The 24061-nt window shown below is 42.4% G+C and overlaps 1 protein-coding gene across 2 annotated transcripts in view; it reads right to left on the bottom strand.

The window, feature by feature from the left end:
* The window catches only part of ARVCF (ARVCF delta catenin family member), a 595983-nt gene that overhangs the window by 335367 nt on the left and 236555 nt on the right, over nt 1-24061 (bottom strand). The window contains exon 3 of one of the 2 annotated variants that reach the window (XM_066603464.1): nt 10148-10204. The exons of the other annotated variant lie outside the window; for it this stretch is intronic. The gene's annotated coding sequence lies outside the window, so the exon portion shown is untranslated. The remainder of the gene's footprint in view (nt 1-10147; nt 10205-24061) is intronic. 2 annotated transcript variants of the gene reach the window in all.

Below are 24061 nucleotides of genomic sequence, written 5' to 3'. Positions count from 1 at the left end.
CTTTGTGTGTAAAAGGGCCCTTATACAGCAAGATATCCTGTGTGTCATGTTCCTACTCGGTGTCTCAGTGTTTCTCCATGAACATGTTAGCTAAAATAACAAATATCAAGGAGGATTTGTAGTCAGATTTATATAGAAGCATGATGTATTATGACACAGCAAGCTATAAACTAGTGCTAGCAAATTGTAGAGCATCTACCCACAGCCAAACAGATTCCAGATTTCCTCTTTTTTTATGTTTAAACATGCGAGATGGATATACAATTTAATGTAACCAGTCTTACGGGTTAACTACAAAGACCACCATTACTCCTTAATAAATGTGGAAGCAATCACAGACTCACTCGGGCTCATGCATGGGTATAACTAACAAACACTGCAGCTGCTATGGGGCCCAACAACTAAGCGGCCCCATTTTCACACTGACATTAAGTGCATGTAAAGTGACCTTCCAGTCTAAGGACAAACTTCCATCCCAGGACTGAAGGGTGAGGGGGCATATGTTACTTGCAGCTGTTCTTCTCTGCTATCTCATTGATCCGTTCCACCAGGTCCTGTTTTCAGTCATCCAAGATGGCCAACACAATCTTCAGACTACCTAATCCCCACTGTATATTGGAAGTGTTAGACTATTTATCCACTTTACCTGCTCTGTAATGGACTACAGCTGCTTACATGATCAACACTGGCCAACCAGAGGAGTGCACAGCGTGCATCAGGTAGTTAAAAATTACTGTGGCCATCTAGGATGACTGAAAATGGGACTCGCAACTGGTGGATCGAAGAGGCAGCAGAGAACAGCAGCAGGTCATCTACCCCACCTACCCCTCCGGTCCCAGGATAAAATTTTGTCCTGAAACCGGAAGGTTGCTTAAATTACTGTGTGCCCTATACCTAAGTTTTGACATCACTGTGTGCGCATTATTCCTGTGCGGTGACATCAACATGAGCATAATCCCCATACTATGACATCACTGGCTAGATCTGAGCACTGTGACCTCACTGTGTATATTATTTATATAATAGAACAGAACTAAATATAATATTCCTGTGCTTTAAAGCCCAAAGCACACGGACGGATTTTGGCTGCGGAATTTGCGGCCAGACACCTTCTGTGAATTTTGCAGCAATGTCCATCCATAGCATGCAATGTAAAACGATTCTTCCACGCACATGAGCGGAAATCACTTGTGTTTTCCGCTCACGGAGGAAGAATTGCAGCATGCTCTATTTTTGTGCGAGACTCACATGGGCGGGTTCCATTGCAGTCTATCCTGTGGCGATTCCGAAATGTCAATTTTGAAATCACCACAGATCCACATCATCGTGCCAGCCGGCATATCCGCAGTACATCCGAGACACATACGCGGAGGTCACTAGCAGGCCCAGTGTCAGATTTTGCTTCGATATCTCGCATTTGGAATCCGACCTGGCTGTGTGCATGCGACTTAACATCACTGAGCTAATTAGCCATACACTGACATTACTGTATGTACTGTCCCTATACTTCACTTTTTACAGCTGAAGTAGATCATGTAGAATGGAGCTCCGTTCCAAGCTCTGCTATGTTGCCCAATGTGTTTTTGCCAAGATTTTTGTTATAAAAACAGTGAAAAATTAGACAAATGCGCACCAAATCCTAAAACCGCTTGTCGCATGTATGTAATTTAGGTGTAAATACTAGTTTTATTGACACATATGTAGCATAGAATGTCTCACAGATGATACATCTGACCAGGCATAAGTTGTCCGTCCATATGTGAGTAAAATATAACTGCCCATAGACCAACAGCACAGACCAATATTTGTTGCACTCTCACCCCAGTAACTGGGTGGTGTACAAAGGGACTCCACATCTTTACACATTTTTAAAGATGTCCCAATTTTATCAACATAGAACGATATTTGTTGTATTTACACTGGAGGAAAAAAAAACAATGGAAAACTGGCATAAAAAGATCCTGTGATAAGTACCCCACAATATTTTTGCGTAACAACCCCTTTAAGTGATCATAGTGAGTGTGGTCAGTGTAATGGTGGTTAGGAACTACATTCAGCTATACATTCAGAAATACACAACGGGGCAGATTTACTTTTGAATATTCCCAGTGTTCTGCTGCAAATTGTGCTTGAAAACTAGATTACAGGCTTTACACACATTGAGGGTAAGGTTGGGACACCGACACAAAAATATCGATAGTTTGTTCAGCGATAGTCGATACTATCGGTTATCGCAAAATATTGGTGGGAAACTATCGATATTTCGACTTTTTAAAATGCTGTATAAAAATAAAACAGGTCTAGGGTTAATAAAGCAACAATCAACAAAAAAAAAATTATAGTTTTCTTTTAAAACTTTAAACTGTTGAATTTATTAACTTCTAACTATTAATAACATCATGAAAATATATTAAAGTTACAAATGAAAATAAAAAAATTGCAGATGAAACAGAAATAAAATTAGGTGTATGAAAAGAAGTTTTTTTTATCATTGGTCCCAATAATCATTATCTAATGAGCCAACAAACACACTGAAACAAGGTATGTTTGTGGGGCTGTGTGCCCTGCATTTTTTCAAGTTGCTGCTGAGGGACCAATGGTCTCCATGGCAACAGGTAACACGAAAGGAGTGCCCCAAACACAATTGTAATTGCGTTAGATGGGTCTCCTATCTTTTCTATGGGCACTGCGTTCGTGTTAGATGCTGAACGCACGACATGTCGCGTCTCCTTTTCTGCAGCGCTCCATCTGCATGTGGAAATGCTTTCATTTAAATAGCATTGCCCACAGCCATCGCGTTAGACGCAAGCGTTCAGAGCCTGCGTCTAACGCCATGAACAAACGCATGTGGAAAAGGGGCCTAAGACCCCACTTTTTCTGAGAGTCGTTTTGCCTGGAGCAAACCTTATTGGTGACAAAGAGTCGCCTCACACTTTCCAAAAGTTTCTAGAACTTGTTTATAAGTTCATTAGTACCGAGAGCAAAACTACATCCTGTACCAACACAAAGGAAAGGGCAGAATGTGAAGAAAGCAAATCTGGTCACCGGACCACAAGACACGCTTCTGCTTTACAAAAACCGATATATCGCCTTAAACTATCGATGTTACCGATATATCGGACATAACAATATAGATGAAAAGTGTCGCCAAAGCATTACCGATATATTGATATTTCAATATCGTTTTCCGATGTCCCAACCCTAATTTAGGGTATGTTTACAAGTAGTGGAAATGCTGCGTATTTTCCACAATGGAAAATCCACAGAAAAAATCTGTAGTATTTCTGAATCAAAAAACGTGTCAATTTTGACACAGATTTTGGTGCAGATCCTCAGCAGGCTTCACCCCTCCTACTCAGAGTGAAATCAGCTGTGAATCTACAGCAAAGTCCACGCACCAATGGTGCAGAATTTGTCACAGTTTTTCATGCAGAAAGGTTGCTGATTTTGCAGCATTTCCATTATGTGTAAATGTACCGCAATTATGTGTTTTAGACATTTTCAGGAACCGTTTCTGCCTCATCTGAAAAATGGGTGTGCCTTGATGGGGAAAGGGCTGTGGCCTAAATATATCATGTGACCGAAAATTGCTCCAAACATGTGCCAACATTTTGATTCAAAGCTTGGCGTAGACTAATGCAAATAATAGTTGGAATAAATTTAGACTAGACAGTCTAAAAATGCATCAGTTTATCTAGCATGAGCCGGTATTAGTGCAGTATGTTGACACCGGTAGTATGGGTGGAGACTGTTTCACACGGATGGAACACCCTCAGGTGCTGATTGGCTAGCGAACACACACCTTCACAGAGCCATGCCCGCACCACCTCCTCTGGTTGTAGAGAACCTACCACAGGGACAACACTCCGGCCATCATCACCACCAGGGAGCCGACATAAGATGAGCACATCCACAGAAGCCGCTGCTGGCTCAGCACTCCCTCCCTGCAGGCGGCAGCAGGGCGTCTCCCCAGCCCCCAGACCAGACGGCCATTCAGGTGGAAGGGGAGAGCTGGGCCAACTCCTGAATCACAGGGTCCATCTGCAGCATCCTCACCGCTCTGTGACAGCGGCTGTCAGGAAGGAAGGTGCGCAGCCATTGTCCGCCAGCAGCCACTTCAGAATTGGCTCTACTGCCGCTGATGCCGGGATGACGAAGGTCAATGAGTGCAGCTTCCGGCCCCAAGTACTCCCTCACTGCCGGAGACGTGTCCTCCACACAGGGAGTAAGTAAGCAGGGAGCTGAAGTAGTTGAACTCTTGAAGTTGTGTGTCTCTGGCGGACTTTTGAAGGTGTGTGTCCAGCAGACTCTTGAAGGCGTGTGTCCGGCCAGCCAATCAGCAGCTGTGGGCGTTCCCTGTACCTCCTCCCTGCCAACCCATGTCTCCACCCATACTTCCGGTGGAGACATAGTACACTAATACAGCATGAGACATTATAATAAATTTGATACATTTTAAGGGATACACAAGCTTCGACTACAAGGTAAGCCACATAATTAGCAGTGGGAAAAAAGAAGAGGCGTAGAACAGAACAGTAGAAATAAGATATAATATTGAAGAAAAGAGGGAAGGTGGAAGTAGAAAGTGAGAGACAAAGAAAATAGGGGAGGGAATTATCCCAGACAAGGGACATGGCAAGCAGACAAATTCCTGGACAGTCCACAGGAATAATGATTTTTTTTCCAGTGTTCCTCAAATAAAATAGAGTCTGTAATTTTTTGAGGCTGGTGGTATTTGAGCAGGTTACGACTGTAATTCTAATCATTTTACAGCTCGCAGTAGATGCTGGTAATGAAGTCATATCAGTTTCTGACCTATAAAAATGTTTCACTTATAATCTTTATAATTCATTATGGTTTTCTAATGTGTCTGTAAAAAATGTTGGCTGTCCGTAATTTTTGGATAAGTTGTCAAGTAAAACGAAAAATTCAGGTTGGCAACCCTGGTGGCAAGAAATAATAGGTTTCTTACTACTGTAGAAACTACTGCGAATTTGAGAATACTATACAAAAAAACCCTACTGTACATGTTAATAATAATTAATCGAATCAATTAATAGCCAGTACAGTATATTTCCTGCAAAATGCCTTCTACTGCAGAGTAAAAACATGGATCCAAGTATAAGAACTTCAAGAGTATCTCCATATGTTACTATTATGGTCTCTTTTTTATGCCTGGTGAACCGCATATAGAACACCTTTCTGTAAGACAGATTTGTATGTTTTCATGTTCTTCTAATGCAGTGCTGCTACTGATTCACTCATTGTACAACATATACCGTAGATCTGTAGAACAAAAGGAAATAATCATAAAATATATCTTTAGTAGCTTCTTTAATTGCCTGATCTTTCTCATTCATAGCTAATTACCACAATTATTTTCTCATGGATGCAAAATCCTTTTAATAGTTTCTCAAATGACTATGGAAAGCAATTAGCAGCTCTTAAAGTATTTAACCAATACAGCCCCCGATCATAATGAGAATCCTATTTCACCAGATAATCCTTTTGTACAATGTATCAATATACATGTAAATATTGTGAATACAAGAACATTAAGTCCATTCCTTAGTTTATTTGTTAGGTATTAAAGTAATTCCACCAATCTGATTGGCTGTAGTGGTCAGTTGACTTTCGTTAACGTCATCTTCCACAACAATCAGTGGGAGGGCAGTGGGGCAACAGTGCTCATGGCAGAGGACAGGTAAGTACTGCTCTTTTTGTTGTTTTAAGACACTTGGTGCTATTGAATCAATGCTGTCTAGTAACTGGACAACCCCTCTTGCCAGGCATGTTAATTTTTTTTAGACTCTCCCTAACTGTGTCATATAATGGGTCATATATTAAAATGATGAAGCAAATACACAAATCTAAAAAAACCTTTTGGCTCCAACAGCATCTAACAGCTATCTTGGGCAATTTATAACACTTGTTTCCTCTTATGTAGGAAAGAGGTCACTGGGCACAGATGCTACAAATACTGCATTCATTGGGCTGAAATCACACAGAGTTTTGCTGTGCTTTTAGTGCCATCTTTTGTAGCATTTTTAAGTAAAAAATACTGTGTGTTACTTTAATGTTCTAAGTGAAGTACTAAAAAGTCTTCATACGTCATTTTGTTTTTTGCAATTTTTGTAGGCTTTTCAGGGAAAGTTTTGTCATTTTTTTTTAAAAAAAGCACCACATGCTCTGCTCTTTGTTTTTTTTTTCCTTCCAGTGTTTGTTCCATTGGCTTCACTATAGGACTTGAAGAACAGTAGAAATATGCATGTAAAAAAACATCATGAAAAACACTTGAAATTTAAGTTTACTTAGAGTCGTCCGGTTGTAAAGCGCTAATGGCTTTTCTTTAGGATAGGCCATCAACAGCAGGTTGGTGATGGTCCACCACATGAGCCTCCCCACTGATCGGCTGTTCGCTAGGCTTATTTGCTCATGCATTAAACTAATTTTTGCAGGAAGTAGACAGTTCCATTCGCACTACAGTCGCCCACCTCACTATTACAAGCCATTCACCTCAATGGGAACTTTGCCTATAATACCAAGCCTGGCCACTGTAGTGGGAACACAGCTGTTTCCTGCACACATCAACTCTTTGTACAAGCACATCTGCCGGTAGCTGGCTGAAGGTTGACTCAGCCTTCCATCCTTCCGAGGTCGGTAAACTGAGTACCCAGCGTGGTGGTGGTGGGGTAATAAATAAAATTACCTAAAAGCGCTGCAGAATAAGTTGGTGCTATACATATAATAAGATTTATTTTATTTATTTATCTACTATTTAATGGCTAATACTGCAGATAAGCCATCAATAGTTTACAATTGGACATCCCCTTTAAGCTAACTTATAGCTATACCCCTGCTTGGAGTTGCATGAGATCTATCACAGTACACAATAATCCTCTCAATGACTGCACTTTGGCAGAAACAAAGATCTACTCCTATCCTATAAATTAACAGATCTATATTCTTAAAGGGATTGCGCCACCAGCATAACCCTTGTTTACATACCCTACTATGGAATATGAACGTTATCTCCCACTCTGGACTTTCCTCAAGCAAAATGATCATTTATCACTGAGGTTTACAGAGTTACCACTAACATAGGCAGTGAACCTTAAAGGGGTTCTGTCAGCAAAATCCATATTTCAAATGTGCCCTGCATCCTGCTCTGCCTCGCTGTACATGCTAACCCGTGTAAGGAAAATAGTTAAAAAAAACAAAGTAAACTCACCTAATCCCGTTGTATTCCTTCCCTTTCTTGTTTACTTGCCACGTGAGGGGTCATCTTCCATCGGCACCTGCGCGCTGAATCTCCTGTGTTCCTGTCAGCACCGGTCTCTCAGCGCTGACATACTTCCTGGTCTCGGAGCGATGTGAGGAGAGCGATGTAGCCCCGCCCACAGCAAGTCAGTGTAACGGGGCTGCATAGCATTTCCTCATATCAAGAGACCGGGAGGGCTACTGTATTGTTTAAAAAAGAAAGGGTAAAAAAAATAGAAGCAAGCTGCTTATATGTATACTCACTTTGCCCGGCAGCAGCGTACATTTGCTATTGGCCGTTTTTTTGAATGTGCCTGCCTCCCCCTTCCCGGCATGCATGCGCACTCCAGCCAGGCAATGTGCCTACGTAACTAGTGACATATCGCGCATCGACCCGGCCGGGAATGCCCATTAATATGCAGGAAAGTCGACTGCGAGTGCGCAAGCACGCCGGGAAGGGGGTCACATGTGCACTCGCTGTTGACTCCGGAGGTTAGACGCGGCCGGCATACGAGTGACGCGTCAACCACTGACCCGGGCGGCAGTACTTGCCGTCCGGCAGAGTGGTCAAGGCAGTTGCGGAAGCTGGAACTTTGTCAGCTTCTGCACTGCTATATACAGCCTGCAGGAGGGACATCTGAAGACTAGGGGGTGTCTGGTGAACGGCCCGGTGAGGTACAGGTGAGTATAGAATTTTTTTTTTTGGCTGACAGAACCCCTTTAAAGGTGTACTGACAAACACATACATAAGCCCCCTGCCAAACCAAATCATTTTTGCAGTGTTAAAAATCATACAATATGCTTTTACCAACTTCAACTTGTGCAAAGAAAAAAGTAACAGTCGATAGTCATGGGCACTTTGCCTATAGTAAACAAATAGGCTGCTGCTTTAGTGTGTCGAAAGGTCTTGGAGAGATTGTTCTCAGAGCAAGAAACCAAGTAATCTTGTAGATATGATACCTTTTAATGGCTAACAAAAATGCATGATGTTACAGCAAGCAAGCTTTCGGGGATATCTCACCTCCTTCGTCAGGCTGAAAAGTCTTAGATAAATGAGGGCTGGAGTCTTATTGGTTGCTACTGGCAAGTTCTCCATTTCTTGCTTTGGTACAATGCTTGATAAATCTCCTCCCCTGCTCTGATACAAACTGATTAGTGTTGATAGTTTGACTAACTACTAAAGCCTTGCAAATTACAGGTTCAAGTTTTCTCAGATTTGCAGCGCACCATATAAATTCTGTCAATTTCTTCTCCTGTCTCCATAGGAACTTCAAACTGCCGTTTTTTAAAATCACAGTAAATGTAGACAAAGTAACAGTTCTTAGCCTGTTGCTAAGGAGCAAGTGAGAAGCAACTGATAGAATCTCAAATGCAACAAATCTCAACAAAACTGAACCTACACTTGTCTCACAAAACATTTGTGACGGCTTATCAGCCATGTCAGATCAGAAACGGGGTGACATCACAGTACCAGCTTTGGCCTATGTGATCCATATGTCTACGCATGCACAGTGTCATTTTGACCATAGGCACCAACATGATCACTTTTCTGTGGGTACATGCAGGGATAGGTTGCCTGGGAGGCGTGTGTCCCAGCCAGCCAATCAGCATCTGTCTGGATACATTTATTCAGGCTCTTCCTCATGGAGGACGCTGGTTATTTTTCTTGTCAGCTGTTGTATCTTCCATAAATCAGATAAGTCTGTTTGATTTATTCGGCCACTTGGAGTGTAGTTACATCTTTCTCCTAACTGCTCTGCTATTGTTTTCCATCTTGTACATAGTATACTGGTTTCCATTCATGTCCTATACCTTGTCATTCTCGGTAGACTTAAATGTACAGGGGCTTATTTACACAAGCGTATCTCGGCCGGCGGTTTCACGGCCAGCCGAAATACGCTTCCATCTGAGGAGGCCCCCCCCACTTCCCTCCCACTCCCCAGCTCTCTGTCTCTCCCCTCCCCACCGAGCAGTTTGCAATGGGAGTGGGTGGGATGGGGGTGGAGCTAATCTCCAGCCCCTCCCAGCCCACTGTCCATAGCCAGCAATGGGGGTGAGCGAGACAGAGCAGAGCTTAACTCTGCCCCTGTCCCGCCCCTCCCATTGCAATTGCCAAACTGAAGGAGAGAGGCAGAGAGCCGGTGAGGGGGAGGGAAGGGGGGGTAACTGCTTAGATGGAAGCGTATATCAGCCGGGCGTGAAAACCCGACTGATATACGCTCATGTAAATAAGCCCTTAATGCGTAATAAACTGTTTTTATTCATCGGTCATGTTGGTGTGCTATAGGATGGGTTTCTTTAATATTTGATGTATATAATTGTGACTTGCAGATATCCAGATCATTTTGTTAGTTTACTTACTTTTTATTGCAAAGGTACCTTTGCATATTTATGTGTGTCAAGACATTAGCATGCATTTTCTTGGCTTGTAAATTACATCTGCACCTGTAATATTTTCTAGTATGATGTCATCACAGAAAAGAAAAGGAGGATATTAATAGCGCAACTATTTAAAAAAGGTATTAAATGGTTAAAATACAACATTGTTCCATATGTTTGGTGTGGTGATGTTTATTGTCTGAAGGGCAAATGCCACATCCCATTTCACAGGTTACTGCTGATTAACGGTACAGGTTCTCTCAAGCCTTGGGCATCCTTACAAAATGAGTATCCAACAATTAACCCTTTCACTCAGCGGTGAGGTGTAAAATCTCAGATGTACTCCCATTCCAGATGTTTTCGAAGACATATATAAGCCTGATCTTTAGGATTCAGGATGAAGAATTTTTAATTGAACACTTTGGGATGCTGAAATTTCCCCCACGCTTATGAAATCTCATGTAATACAAACTGTAAGGCAGAATTCTAGGTGGTTAGTATGGCATACCTGTCATACAAGAGGATGTGGACAAGAGGTTTTCATTTTGATGGAGATCTAAAATCCCTGCAGAGATTAAAAAAAAGCAGTATTTATATATATGAAGAAGTTAAAAATGACTTTCTACATGTTAGAGTGTATCTACTGGTAGCTCCTGGCCTTCTAAAACTCTGGTCCTGTTTAGGCTTAGCGTCACATAGTACAATTGGGAAGAGTTTGGTTGACTAAGTCAAGGTAGAGACGCTTAATTGATTTCACGCATAAATGACTTTACAGGGTAAAGATTTGTTGCACATCCATTTAGTAAAAAAGCAAGTCTTCGAATAACATTTTAAGGTCAGTAAACCTGAGTACCATTTCATTGTGTTTTGCTTGCAATTCCCCTTGCATTTCAGTTGGGTAAGTTATTTTTTCCAGCACTGTAAGCTCTTAAGGTTCCCTATAGATTTCAGTTTCTGTGCACAACACACATAACACCCATCATGGATTGATACTACATAAAGGCCAGTGCCCAGGATACAAACACAGCTAGTTGGGACAACTCAAATTTCCAATGTTTTACCCTCTAATAGCTCTAAAAGTATCACAGAGAAAAATACAGCTAAAAACATGAAATTAAGTATAAATTGTCTTTAGGGCAGATTTTGTGTAAATAAAACACAGTGGAATAGAGCCCCCCAAAAAGTGGGAGATTGTCCCATTTTACACCACATACCCTCCTATATATTTCCCGCACGCTGTTCTAGGAGACTCGTAGGAGTGCAGCAACTCCCATTGTGCATGTTGCAAATCTAGTTTCATTCTTTCTCTAGAATACTCAGAACCTGACCTGCATATCAATTTTACTGATCCAATCATGCTATTGCTTCAATATGGACAATGGGGGAAGTTTAGCTAGGACAGGAACAATTTGTACTGTTAATATCCTACTAGGATGTCTCTGTGTGCAACTGCAAAACTGACACCAAAGTCCAGATAATTTTAGGATTTCCATTTCAGCAATGCGGTAAGAAAAACACATATGTAGCTAGAGTAAGAAAAATGTTAAACTGTTCCTAACATAGCAAAATTAAATCTCATTGATCTTTGTAATTGGGAGCCTCTTCTGTTCACAGTATTTACACAGATCAGCCATAACAGAAAGACGGGGTTGGGTGGGGGGGAAGGGAAGGGACTAGAGATGAGCGAGCATACTCGCTAAGGGCAATTACTCGATCAAGCATTGCCCTTAGCGAGTACCTGCCCGCTTGGAAGAAAAGGTTCGGCTGCCGACGCAGGTGAGAGGTGAGTTGTGGCAGTGAGCATGGAGGAGCGGGGGGGGAGAGAGGGAGAGAGAGATCTCCCCTCCGTTCCTCCCCGCTCTCAGCCACCACCGGCAGCCGAACCTTTCCTTCTGAGCGGGCAGGTACTCGCTAAGGGCAATGCTCAATCGAGTAATTGCCCTTAGCGAGTATGCTCGCTCATCTCTAGAAGGGACATGTTATTTGTATAACGCCAACTTTATTCTGCAGCACTTTCAGGGGCCGCTTGTCTTCTGCATCCAGGTGTTCTCCGCTCGGAGCGCCAGGCTGTTATACAGCCGAGCGCTCCGAGTGGGGGATGAAGAACACAGCTGGGCAGCTGTGTTCTTCATACCCCAGCTATCATCAGGGAGCGGGATACAACTGAAACAATAGTCGGCCTAATGAAAACTGCACGATGTCAGTACAGTTAGACACAACGATCGTCACTCAAAAGATGGCTTTGAGCGATTTTTGAGCGTAAATCCTTGTGTCTAAATCAGCCTTAAGCCAATACGTGGTATAATACGATGTCTAAAGAGGCGCTTAATTTCACCCAACAGAGGTCACTGTGATAAATCTAATGGATTTTAAAGGGGTGTTTCAATCTTGGGAATCCTTTTTCAACAAAAGCTGCATGATGTCAGTGCAGTTAGACACAACAATTATCGCTCAAAAGATGGCTTTGAGCTATTTTTGGGCAAAAATCGTTGTGTCTAAAATCAGCCTTAAGTCACATAGCTGTATATATTAGAAAAATAAATAAAAAGAGAGGCAGAGTCTGTCAGAAGCAGAGGTGGTCCGTGTTTCATTAATCTGTGAAAAACTGCATCTAAAAATTGAGTAACAATTTCAGAAAAATGTTCCTCAATGTAAAATTGACTTTAAATATTTCACCATCTGCAGGACATATCATCAAAAGATCCAGAGCGTCTGGAGAAATTCATGTGCACAAGGGACAAGGCTGATGGTCAATATTGGATGCTTAAGATCTACGGGTCCGCAGGTGGCTGCATTAAGGCAAATCCCTGCATGGGCTCAGGAATACTTCCAGAAATTATTATCAGTTTACCGTGCAATCCACAAATGCAAGTTAAAGGAGTTTTTCCCCCAACTAAAAATTGCTTCACACCCACTATGTCCTACCTGGTTGCTGTTGAGCAGGACATGTGATTGCTGCACCCAATCACCGGCCACAGCAGTGATCTCTTATAGTCTGATTAGCAGCAACCAGGAAGTACAGAGAGGTTGTGAAGAAATTTTAAGTTGTGGGAAAATCTCTTCAAAGCTGTATCATGCAAAAAAAAGTGATATGTCAACACAATCCAGAAATGCGGCTGTCTTCTCTGGGCCAAAGCCCTTTTAAAATGGACTGAGGCAAAATGGAAAATGGCTCTGTGTGAGAGGATTCAAAATTATTTTGAAAAACCACGGACACTGTGTCCTGCAAACTCAAGAGGCGAGGGACCATCCAGCTTATCAGCGCACCGTTCAAAAGCCTGCCTCTCTGATGGTATGGGGCTGTATTAGAACCTATAGCATGGACAGCTTACACATCTTGGAAGGCACTATTAATGCTGAGCCATATATAGAGGTTTTAGAACATATTCTCCCATCCAGACAACGTCTCTTTCTGGGAGAGCCTTGTATATATCAGCAAGACCATGCTAAACCACATACTGCATCCAACACAACAGTATGCCATCTAGGCCTTTCACCAATACAAAACACTTGGCGCAATATGGAACGAAAAATCTGCTGAGCAGCTACAATCCTACATCAGACTAGAATGGGACAACAGTTCTTTCTCAAACTCCAGGAATTGGTCTCCCCACTTCCCAAACATATACAGACTGTTGTAAAAAGAAGAGGGGATGCTAAACAATGGTAGACATGTCGGTCCCAGCTTTTTTGAGATGTGTTGCTGCCATCAATTTCTGAAAAACTAATTTTTTTTACACAGCTTCACAACTTTTTTGGAATAGGAATTGTACATTTATTTTGTTAACCTGGGGTAAACACAGCACCAAAATGTGCTATGGAAAGAAGACAGTGGCCTCTTCCAGCACGACAATGTGCCCGGTTATAAAAACCTGACAAGAGCGTTCTAGTTGTTGACTTGGTCTTCAAATGCCCCACATCTGAATCCATTAAGCAGCTCTGTAAATCAAGTCTCATCCATGGAGGGCCCACCTTACAACTTAGGCCACTCTCACACATGCGCTCAGCAAAATGCCGCAATTTTGATCTCAGCATTTTGCCGCTTTTTTACTTTAGTAAAATCATGTCAGCTAAACATGTCTCAGGTCACTTAGACCGGCCCAGCTTACATGTAGTACACAGTATATTAGTAATATTTGACTTTGGTTGGCAGCTAAATTATCAGATACTTGACGATATACAGATATTTCGTGACTTTATCCCTTAGCTATAAAACTGTAAGTGTAGATAAGAAAACACATCCATCAGTCCCCACTGACAACTCTCAGATCAAGCAACATTTCTTTTCCAAATGTCACATGTAAAATTGCCATTGGTAAATGCCACCAGTCGTTATAAAATGACATGAGACAAGCACAAGATGTTAGTAAATGAATCCCAGTAGGACCTGGGTCAAGTCTGCCAAACAGGTGTGCAGATTCCACAGGGGGCACCGTGTCCTAATAATTTTTAATGACAGCAAGCTTGATAAGCCAGAAAGTGAAAAAATATGATGTTATTGTCCAACTGAAGCAATGTCACAGAGTACAAGATTGATAGTGCTCATTTTACTCAACATGACAACTCAACACAGAGCATATTAAAAATTCATTTCCAGCATCTGCGTGCTTGTCACAATAGCACTCTTTGGGTGCATACATGAAACTTCATACACTAATCACAACGTTTTAAATAGGTAATGCACTCTGGTTTGATTCAGCTATAGAAGTGTACGTACACAATACACAGTTACACAATAGTATGAGGCAATGCTTATATGAAATATCTGTTTTTCATAACTCTGCTGACAAAGATGAAAGTTAGCAATTTAGCCGTAACCAACATGTATAAATATATTTGACTGTCCAGCTGCATGCACTAATACGGAACTAGGAATCAGACAATCAACCGCATCCGAGACGGACTACCGTTTTTTGATTACCGCAAAAATACCCCAGCGATTTTACTGGAAACAGATGCAAATAACATGGGCGGTCTATGCAATTACTAATTCATGAAATAGTTTCCAATCATATCGGTTTGACACACGTGGGGCGAGACAGCCCATTCCACTCTCCAGAGTGCCACCACGTGACAGGCAATACCAGATGACCGGATGAAGGAAAACGCTTATCCAATAATCAATCAACACATTGTGTCTATGTAATTCTTGCCTGCCCCAAAAGGGCTGTGTTTGATGTGCCTTATAAAGCTTTGTTACACTCCAAGAATAAACAGGAAGTTACTTTTTCTTGAACTTGGGTCAGACTGAGTTTCTTCTTGGGTCAGACTGAGTTTCATTCCACGCCCTTCACATGACTGCGTCAAGATGATGCAACAGGAAATCTCTCATCTACCATCAGTCTATGACAAACCACTGGAACCCGTAGACTACACACTCTTCGTGGACGGCTCCAGATTCGCCGATGAGATGGGTCGGTACCATACCGGTTACGCAGTTACCACCTCCACGAAAATAATCCAAGCTCAACAACTCCCTCCTACTGTATCAGCACAGGAAGCCGAACTACAGGCCCTCACACGGGCGTGTGAGGTGGCCCAGGATCATACAGCCAACATCTACACAGATTCACGGTACGCTCATGGAGTGGCACACGACTTCGGGATGATCTGGAAAGTTAGAGGATTCCTCACAGCTGCAGGCACCCCAGTCAAGCATCATCAAGCCATCAGGCACCTGCTGGATGCCCTCCAACTGCCACGGAAGGTGGCCGTACTGAAAGTGAAAGCTCACAGCAAGAAGAACACTGAAGAGGCCGTTGGTAATCATACAGCGGATCAAGCAGCAAAAAGAGCTGCAAGGGGGGAGTTTGGAAGAATTGGAATTCAGGTGGAAGCCCTACCGGTTGGGGTGGAATCAATGGAGGGACCAGACCCGTCCATGATGGTCAGTGTGGATGAGAAGATACGACCGGACTACCTTACAGAAGCACAAAAGAGAGCAACCAAGGAAGAAAAAGAAGAATGGACGAAAAAGGGAGCGAAAAAGGACGAACAGGGATTGTTTGCGCTGGCAGGCCGCCCATGCTTGCCTAGAAGCTTTTACCCAGCAGTGGTACAGTGGGCACATGGCCCAACCCATTTGTCCAAGATGCTCATGAACGCATTGATCCAGAAATATTACCTGGCGCCTGGCATCACAACGTTGGTGGACAAGTACTGCAGAGCTTGCACCATTTGCGCCCAATGTAATCCAGGAAAAATGGAGGAGACACCAAGAAAACACCTGGCCAAGCCACTGTATCCATTCCAACGGATCCAGATTGACCACATCCAGATGCCGAAATCAGGACGCTTTGAATACGCCCTAATAGTGGTGGATGTTTTCTCTGGGTGGGCAGAGGGATACCCAAGTACAAATATGACTGCCAAAAGTACGGCTAAGAAACTCATGACTGAGTTAATTTGCCGTTTCGGAATACCTGAAGTCATCGAAAGTGATCAAGGTCCAGCGTTTACCGCCAACGTCACCAAGGAGATATGGCAGGCGTTGGGCAGCAGTCTTTTGTTTCACACACCCTACCACCCCCAGAGTAGTGGTAAGGTAGAGAGACTGAACGGTACCTTGAAAACAAAAATACTTAAAATGTCACGAGAAACTGGCATGCCCTGGCCAGAAATCCTCCCCATAGCACTGTATAGCGTGAGGTACACACCAAGGGGAAAACATAAGTTGTCACCTTATGAAATTCTTTTCGGGACCGTCCCCAGACTAGGGTGTTATTTCCCCCAGCAGTTACAATTGCACTCTGATGTTCTGACTAAGTATGTTATATCACTCGCCAAAGAAATAACTAAAGTCCATGCACGAGTTTTCTCTTCGATTCCAGACCCAGACCAGGACACAGGCACCCATTCCATACAGCCCGGAGATTGGGTGTACGTAAAGAAGTTTCTGAGGAAAAACTCTCTTGAGCCAAGATTCGACGGTCCATTCCAGGTGTTGTTGACCACTGCCACCTCGGTGAAACTAGAGGGGAAGCCTACCTGGATCCACGCAAGCCACTGCAAGAAAGCTCCATCTCAGAAGGACGACTCATCATGAAATATTTAGGTCAAGTTATCATAATACTTCTCCTATGTGGGGTTCTGGTAATGTGGGACGGAAAGGGTACCTCAGTGAAGAACCAGAAGCAGCAGGCTAAACTAGTGAGGGAAAGCCATATCAATATGTGGGAGTATTTAGCCAGAGATGTTATCAATATAACTAATATGTGCATGCCTAAATTAAGGAGCGGGGAAGATATTCTACAAGCTTGCCTACTGGCTGTTCCCACTCCAGTAAATGTATTGAGATCAATTTATGCAATGGTACATGATGATGATGATGTGGGGGGAGGCGATGTGATACAAGATAACACCTTCATTAACATATATGAGTATTGTCCCTACTGTGAGGCTATAGAACACGCTGACTGGTCCAATATGACTGAGTTCCAGGTCAGAAATGTCTCACAGGCTGAGGTATGTTATAACTTTACATGTAATCCACGGTACATTGGGAAATGTGAGAGGGGCCAAGTGGTCACTAGTGATTCCCAAATACTTTGCTCCCGTACTGAAGAACAATGTCAAAAGATAGTGACTACCATGTCTTGTGGAAAAGTAGTTCGGAGTCCCAGCCACACCAGACATGTCAAACTACCAGTAGGATGGGTCCTGTCCTGTGGCAATTTAACATACACATATATCCCCGCCAACATTACAGGAGGACCGTGTGCATTGTCCCGTCTAAGTATCCTTATGTATCAGAAGCCAGACCCCCCGGCACCCACATCCTCACTTAGGGATCGGAGGGACATCCACGGCCTGGCCGATAACTGTGTAGGACCACCCACTCTACTGAGTTTCTCAGAGCACACAGCACTAGCTCTCAGCATTCTAGGCACCCCCGCATTAGCCCAGCATAACACAAGAGTGATTAACGGTTTAGCTTGTGACATGGTAAAGGGCCTAAATGCCACATCCCAGGCACTGGACCTACTACTCTTAGATGTACAAAACATACGAAGAGCCGCCCTACAGAACAGAGCCACCATTGATTACATCCTTATGACCATGAACCATGGGTGCGAAGAGTTTGAAGGGATGTGTTGTTTTAACCTCTCTGACAACTCTGCGTCAATCCATCAACAGATCAACCGCCTGAGAGATCTAGCCACCAGTATCAAACAAGGGGCGGACCAGGGGTGGTTTGACTGGTTGACAGGGTCCTGGTTTGGATTTACTCTGATGAAGAAAATACTAACTGTTTTTGTTGCCATTGTAATGGTTCTAATTTCTGTTTGTTGTTGCATACAGTGTATCCCGGCCCTGGTGTCTACCTGGTCCACCTGTTTCTCTATGATGTCCGGCAGTAGGCCCACTGTCAATGCCAATGTCGTCATCACAGATCCAGAATACGATGATGTTGACCCATCCTACACCCCCATGAGAGCAATGGCTCCAGTCTACAACACCTTACAAGTCTAGAGTCAGCAGTGGGGGTGGGATGGAGCAGGGCGAGTTTGGTGAAACAGATAGTTTCAAGGGGGGTCTGTGATGGCAATCCCAGTATATAAATCTTTGTGTATTGGGATTTGGGGCCTTACGGGGAATTGTTAATTCAAATGCGTTAACTCTGGTTTGATTCAGCTATAGAAGTGTACGTACACAATACACAGTTACACAATAGTATGAGGCAATGCTTATATGAAATATCTGTTTTTCATAACTCTGCTGACAAAGATGAAAGTTAGCAATTTAGCCGTAACCAACATGTATAAATATATTTGACTGTCCAGCTGCATGCACTAATACGGAACTAGGAATCAGACAATCAACCGCATCCGAGACGGACTACCGTTTTTTGATTACCGCAAAAATACCCCAGCGATTTTACTGGAAACAGATGCAAATAACATGGGCGGTCTATGCAATTACTAATTCATGAAATAGTTTCCAATCATATCGGTTTGACACACGTGGGGCGAGACAGCCCATTCCACTCTCCAGAGTGCCACCACGTGACAGGCAATACCAGATGACCGGATGAAGGAAAACGCTTATCCAATAATCAATCAACACATTGTGTCTATGTAATTCTTGCCTGCCCCAAAAGGGCTGTGTTTGATGTGCCTTATAAAGCTTTGTTACACTCCAAGAATAAACAGGAAGTTACTTTTTCTTGAACTTGGGTCAGACTGAGTTTCTTCTGGGAGACAGTGCACTGTCCGATACCTTATCAATCAATCTGGAAGGGTGTGATCATTCCTAATTGAGTAAGCCGTGGTTCCAAAAACAGGAAGGTTCTACGACAATGGTACATTGCAAAAATAAAGAAAAGCTGCCACGCTGTGGGTGACCAGCAAGAGGTGATGGTGGGCCATTTTATCGCTCAGATTGGTTGATACAGATAACAAGGTCAATTTGGCTTTGATAAATGATGCTGATCGAGTTCTGTGAATTTACATATATTCTGTTAATCTGTTTCATAGCTATATCTGATTCTGGAAAAGAGTGACAAGTAATATAGCCACAATTAGAGCCCCCCAAAGGAGTTGTCACCTACGTTATCACTTTACTCTTTCACAGAAGCAGGAGGAACACCTAGATAACTAAGATAAATTTCACTGTAAGGGTTCAACTTTTCTCTAAAACATAACTTTTAATAGATAAATATTAAAAAAGGCTTGTAAAGCAAGTCTTAGGTGGGACACACAAAAGAGAAAAAACAAACGAAACAAAAACCCTCCTTAACTAATGTCCCCAACCCGTGTATGGGGAATTAGACAGGAGATGAGAACTGAATGTTAATTCAAGTTTCTCTTTGAAAGTAGCCAGATTTATATAGAGGAAGTACCAGATATATAAAAGAATTCCATAATCTGGATGTCGTTATATGGTCAGCCTTATCAAAAAATAGGCGTTCCCAAAAGTGGATCTATTAGTATCCATCTTTTAGTTCCAAAAAGAACAAATGGGTCCAGAACCAGACCGATACCAATCCTCTATATAGCAGGAGGATTTGTAGGCGGCGTGATGGTTAGGTCTGATTCGGAGCTAGGAACTTTACAAGGAGTGAATACTCCAGAAAATACAGCTTTATAGGATTTGGAAAAGGTCAAATTCGAAGGTTCAACGCGTTTCCGCTACTTGTAATGTAGCATCATCAGGAACCAAGATTAAGGTCTGTGCAACTCTAGGATACAAAGTCCCAGAATCAATCTTGAGTTGGATTTGATATAATAGATCAAAAACAACTTAAATCCTATAGACTGGATCTAGTACGGTTATAAATTGCTTGAAATGATCCTAGGTTAGATCAACTAGACTAGTCAGAACTTCAGGTGAGGGATTGACGATCCTATCATCTTAGGCTTTTCTATGTCTAAGCTCCAAGTAAATCCCCACCCCAATCCCAACAGGAACAGAAAACAAAAAAAGGCAGCAGCACCAGCCCTTATGGTAGGCCGACGTTATCACTTTAAAACTAGCCAGTTCTGCTTTTAGAGGATTGAGACTCATAACTTCAGAAACAGACAGAACTTTATCCACCCCTCCAAAATTTGCCACATTACTTAACTGTGCTTTACTGTTCTTTTTGTTGTAGAAAAATAGCAGATGCTGGTTAATAGGTTATGGTAAAGAGATAGACCCAATTCTAAGACCGAAGACATATCCTCAGGATAAGTCAATAGCTGATCGTCAAGCATCCTTCACTCGGGAACCCCACCAATCAGCTGATTGGTGAGGCCTATGTTCTAATGTACATAGCTAGTTTTTCGCCAGGAGACAGCTCGGTACATTGTGCAGTGGCCCAATGTGGTACTGCAGGCTGATCAGCTACCGATGACCAATCCCAAGGATAGGTCAATAATTGTAGAAGTAGAACAACCCTTTAAGTGAGAGTTCACACAGAGTGGAATGGCTGCAAAATTTGGCTGCAAAGCACAGTATAATGTAAGAGAGTGAGGTTTTCACAAAACCCATTCATTTACAACAGAAATAATCTACAGCAGAAGATACTCATGCTGGAGATTTTCAAATTCGCTGAATGCGGCATTTGTTTCAGAAATGCTGCAAATTTTCACCACTGAATTCGTTCATTGCAATGCAAGGAGTGAATTTTGTGGGGACAATTCCCAATAAAATCCCCATCTGGTTTGGCGTGGATTTACTCTGCGATGAGTGATTGTGATCATACTCTTAAAGACTATGTACACATTTACACTTCTTTTTAAATTAATGTGTTTTTGGAAGTGAAGACTTTTGTAATTGGTTTACATTACAAAATTCTAATAGTTTGATTTCTATGCTTGTATTCTTTTCCAAGCCACTGCAAACTTAGATCTTAGCAAATTCTGTCAGTCAGAGTAAACTGACAGCTCCTCCCCTAGCCTGCCCCACTGTTATGAACGTGCATTCACTGCCTTTCCACTGAGCTATTATGGCTTTATGAAAGTGTCGGGAATGGTGGAAGAGATCAAGAGAACAAAGAAGAGAAAGATACTATTACAGAGAGCTGTAACTCACTCCGGGTGAATTCTCAGCTTTTTTCTTTTTAGCAGACAGGTGGAACAGTACCAGCAGCTACTCAGAGGGGGGATGAGTTAGATGAGAAATCATAAAATGGTAGAGTTGGAAGGGACCTCCAGGGTCATCGCGTCCAACCCCCTGCTCAATGCAAAATCACTAGATCATCCCAGACAGTTATCTGTCTAGCCTTTGTTTGAACACTTCCATTGAAAGAGAACTCACCACCTCCCATGGTAACCTGTTCCACTCATTGATCACCCTCACTGTCAGACAGTTTTTTTCTAATATCTTATCTGTCTTCTCCCTTTCAGTTTCATCCCTTTGCTTCTAGTCGTTCCTTGTGCAAATGAGAATAGAGCTGATCGCTCTGCACTGTGACAGCCCTTCAGATATTTGTAGACAGCTATTAAGTCTCCTCTCAGCCTTCCTTTTTGTAAGCTAAACATTTCCAGATCCTTTAACAGTTCCTTATAGGACATGATTTGCAGACCACTCACCATCGTGGTAACTGTTCTCTGAACTTGCTCCAGTTAGTCTGTCTTTTTTAAAGTGGGGTGCCTAGAACTAGACGCAGTATTCCAGATCAGGTCTGACTAAGGAAGAGTAGAGGGGGATTGTTACCTCACGTGATCTAGACTCTATGCTTCTCTTAATACATCCCAGAATTGTGTTTGTCATTGTTGACTAATGTGTATTCTGTGATCTATTAGTATACCAGTCTTTTTCACATGTGCTGCTGCTTAGCCCAATTCCTCTAATTCTTTGTGTGCTTTTTTCATTTTTCTTGCCCAGATGTAGGACCTTGCATAGCTGTGTAGTATTAAGTGGGCATGGGTATTGCTACACAGCCTCTGAAAGAGGAGAGAATAGGGGGAGCAGAACTTGTGTAGACTCATGGGAGAGACCAGCTGATTAGTGCTGGGAACATTCCCAAGCCAAAAACTTGAATGTAGGAGAGCCTGGAAACCAAGTATGAGGCTTTCTAAATGCATGATAAGGAAGACTCAATACAAAAAATGAATACAGCCCTGAAACTTACAAACTCACATTAGTTTTTTTTGTCTTTGCATGTAGATAAAAGAAGAAACCAAACATATTTCACAACAGAATCTATGACATGCTGCTCTCTCAACTTTACACATTTTGATAAAATATAACTGCCGAAATGTACAACAACATTGTGCTGTTTTCTGTTACTCCTAGATCAATACATGGTTGGAAATAACAGTTTGTTTTCCAGAAATGAAATCTACACTACTGGTATGGTCTATGCTTCATATACCAGAGCTGTGGCACATCAGAGATTTATCTTCCCAACAGCAAAATAATTTTATAGTGAAAACCTATTGTGGAAGATAAATCAATTGTCAGTTTTACCTGCATGCCGTTAAAATCACCTTCCAACCTCGTAAAACACATACAAATCACAACTCTCCAGCATCGGCCTGATGATACAGGCTGTTTCCTGCCCTGAGTACCATGCCCGGGCTATATAAAAAGTTAAGTGTAATAATTATTGCTTTATAACAGCAGCCCTGTAGAAATAGTCATACTTAGAGAAGAGATGGAGTGTTACAGTGTGATGATATAAGGTGAAGGTGCCTGCTTGTAAATATGAGATAAAGCAGACAACTGCAACACGAGCCAAGAAGAGTCTTTTCAGATCATGCAGACACATCAGACAGAAGAACAACCTTGCTGTGCATTGCTACACATTTCCTGTCTCTGTAGTGACGCGCCATACAAGTGCTAATAAGATGCAGCCTGTGATTTATAAATATAGAGAGAAAACTGCATTTTTAGCTTAATATTCTCATTCGCTTCTTTCATAGCTTGTCATCTCTACAATTTATTCTAGAAGATGTGACTAGAAAGAGGATACATAAAATTCAGGATCGCTCATGGCTATAATATTTAGTAAACAGGGAAAATACTAAACTGTACTATAAAGACTCTACATGTCCACGATGTATATTGGTATATGTATAATGTGTATATTTTATATGTACAGCGTGTCATGTCTTAGGTTTATATTACATAACACATATATGGTTCTGTCATGTTAGATGGCAGTGTTACCATTTGTAACAAGTGGGATTGTCCAAGTAGATACAATTTCCAGCAATCCTGGTTTAGAAAAATCTTATATTGCCTACTTAACCCCTTAACGACCGGGCCATAGTGTTTTTACGTCCTGCAGCTGCAGGACGTGTATGGAGGGAGGTAGCACCGCTATCTCCCTCCATACAGCGCGGGCGTCAGCTGTTTATTACAGCTGACACCCGCGGGCAATAGCTGCGCTCGGCCGTTCGGCCGATCGCGGCTATTGACCCTTTAAATGCCGCTGTCAATTCTGACAATTCAGCGGCATTTAAATCCCCCGAACGCTGTTTGGGGGTCCCGCACGCCCCCCCCCCCCTGGTGAGATCGGGGGATCCGTGCAGGTGTCATGGCAGCCGGGGGCCTAATGAATGGCCCCAGGGCTGCCTTAGCAGACTGCCTATCAAGCCATCCACACAGGGTGGCTTCATAGACTGCCTGTAAAAAAGCAGTATGACGTAATGCTATAGCATTACGTCATACTGCAGGAGCGATCAAAGTATTACATGTTAAAGTCCCCCAGGGGGACTTCAAAGTAGTGTAAAAAAAAAGATCAATAAAGTTTTTTAAATTGTAAAAAAAAAAAAAAAAAAAAAGTTATAAAAGTTTAAATCACCCCCCTTTTGCCATATCTATTATTAAAAAAAATCTAAATCATAAAATAAAAATATGTATTTGATATCGCCGCGTCCGTAAAAGTCCGATCTATCAAAGTAGTGCATTATTTTTTCTGCACGGTGAACGTCGTCCGGAAAAAAAAATAAAGAACGCCAGAAATGCATTTTTTTAGTTACCCTGTCTCTCA

Source organism: Eleutherodactylus coqui, chromosome 5, assembly GCF_035609145.1.
Source record: "Eleutherodactylus coqui strain aEleCoq1 chromosome 5, aEleCoq1.hap1, whole genome shotgun sequence".
NCBI lineage: Eukaryota > Metazoa > Chordata > Amphibia > Anura > Eleutherodactylidae > Eleutherodactylus > Eleutherodactylus coqui.
The sequence above is the reverse complement of the archived record's forward strand: the minus strand, read 5'-3'. Positions and strand labels throughout refer to the sequence as shown.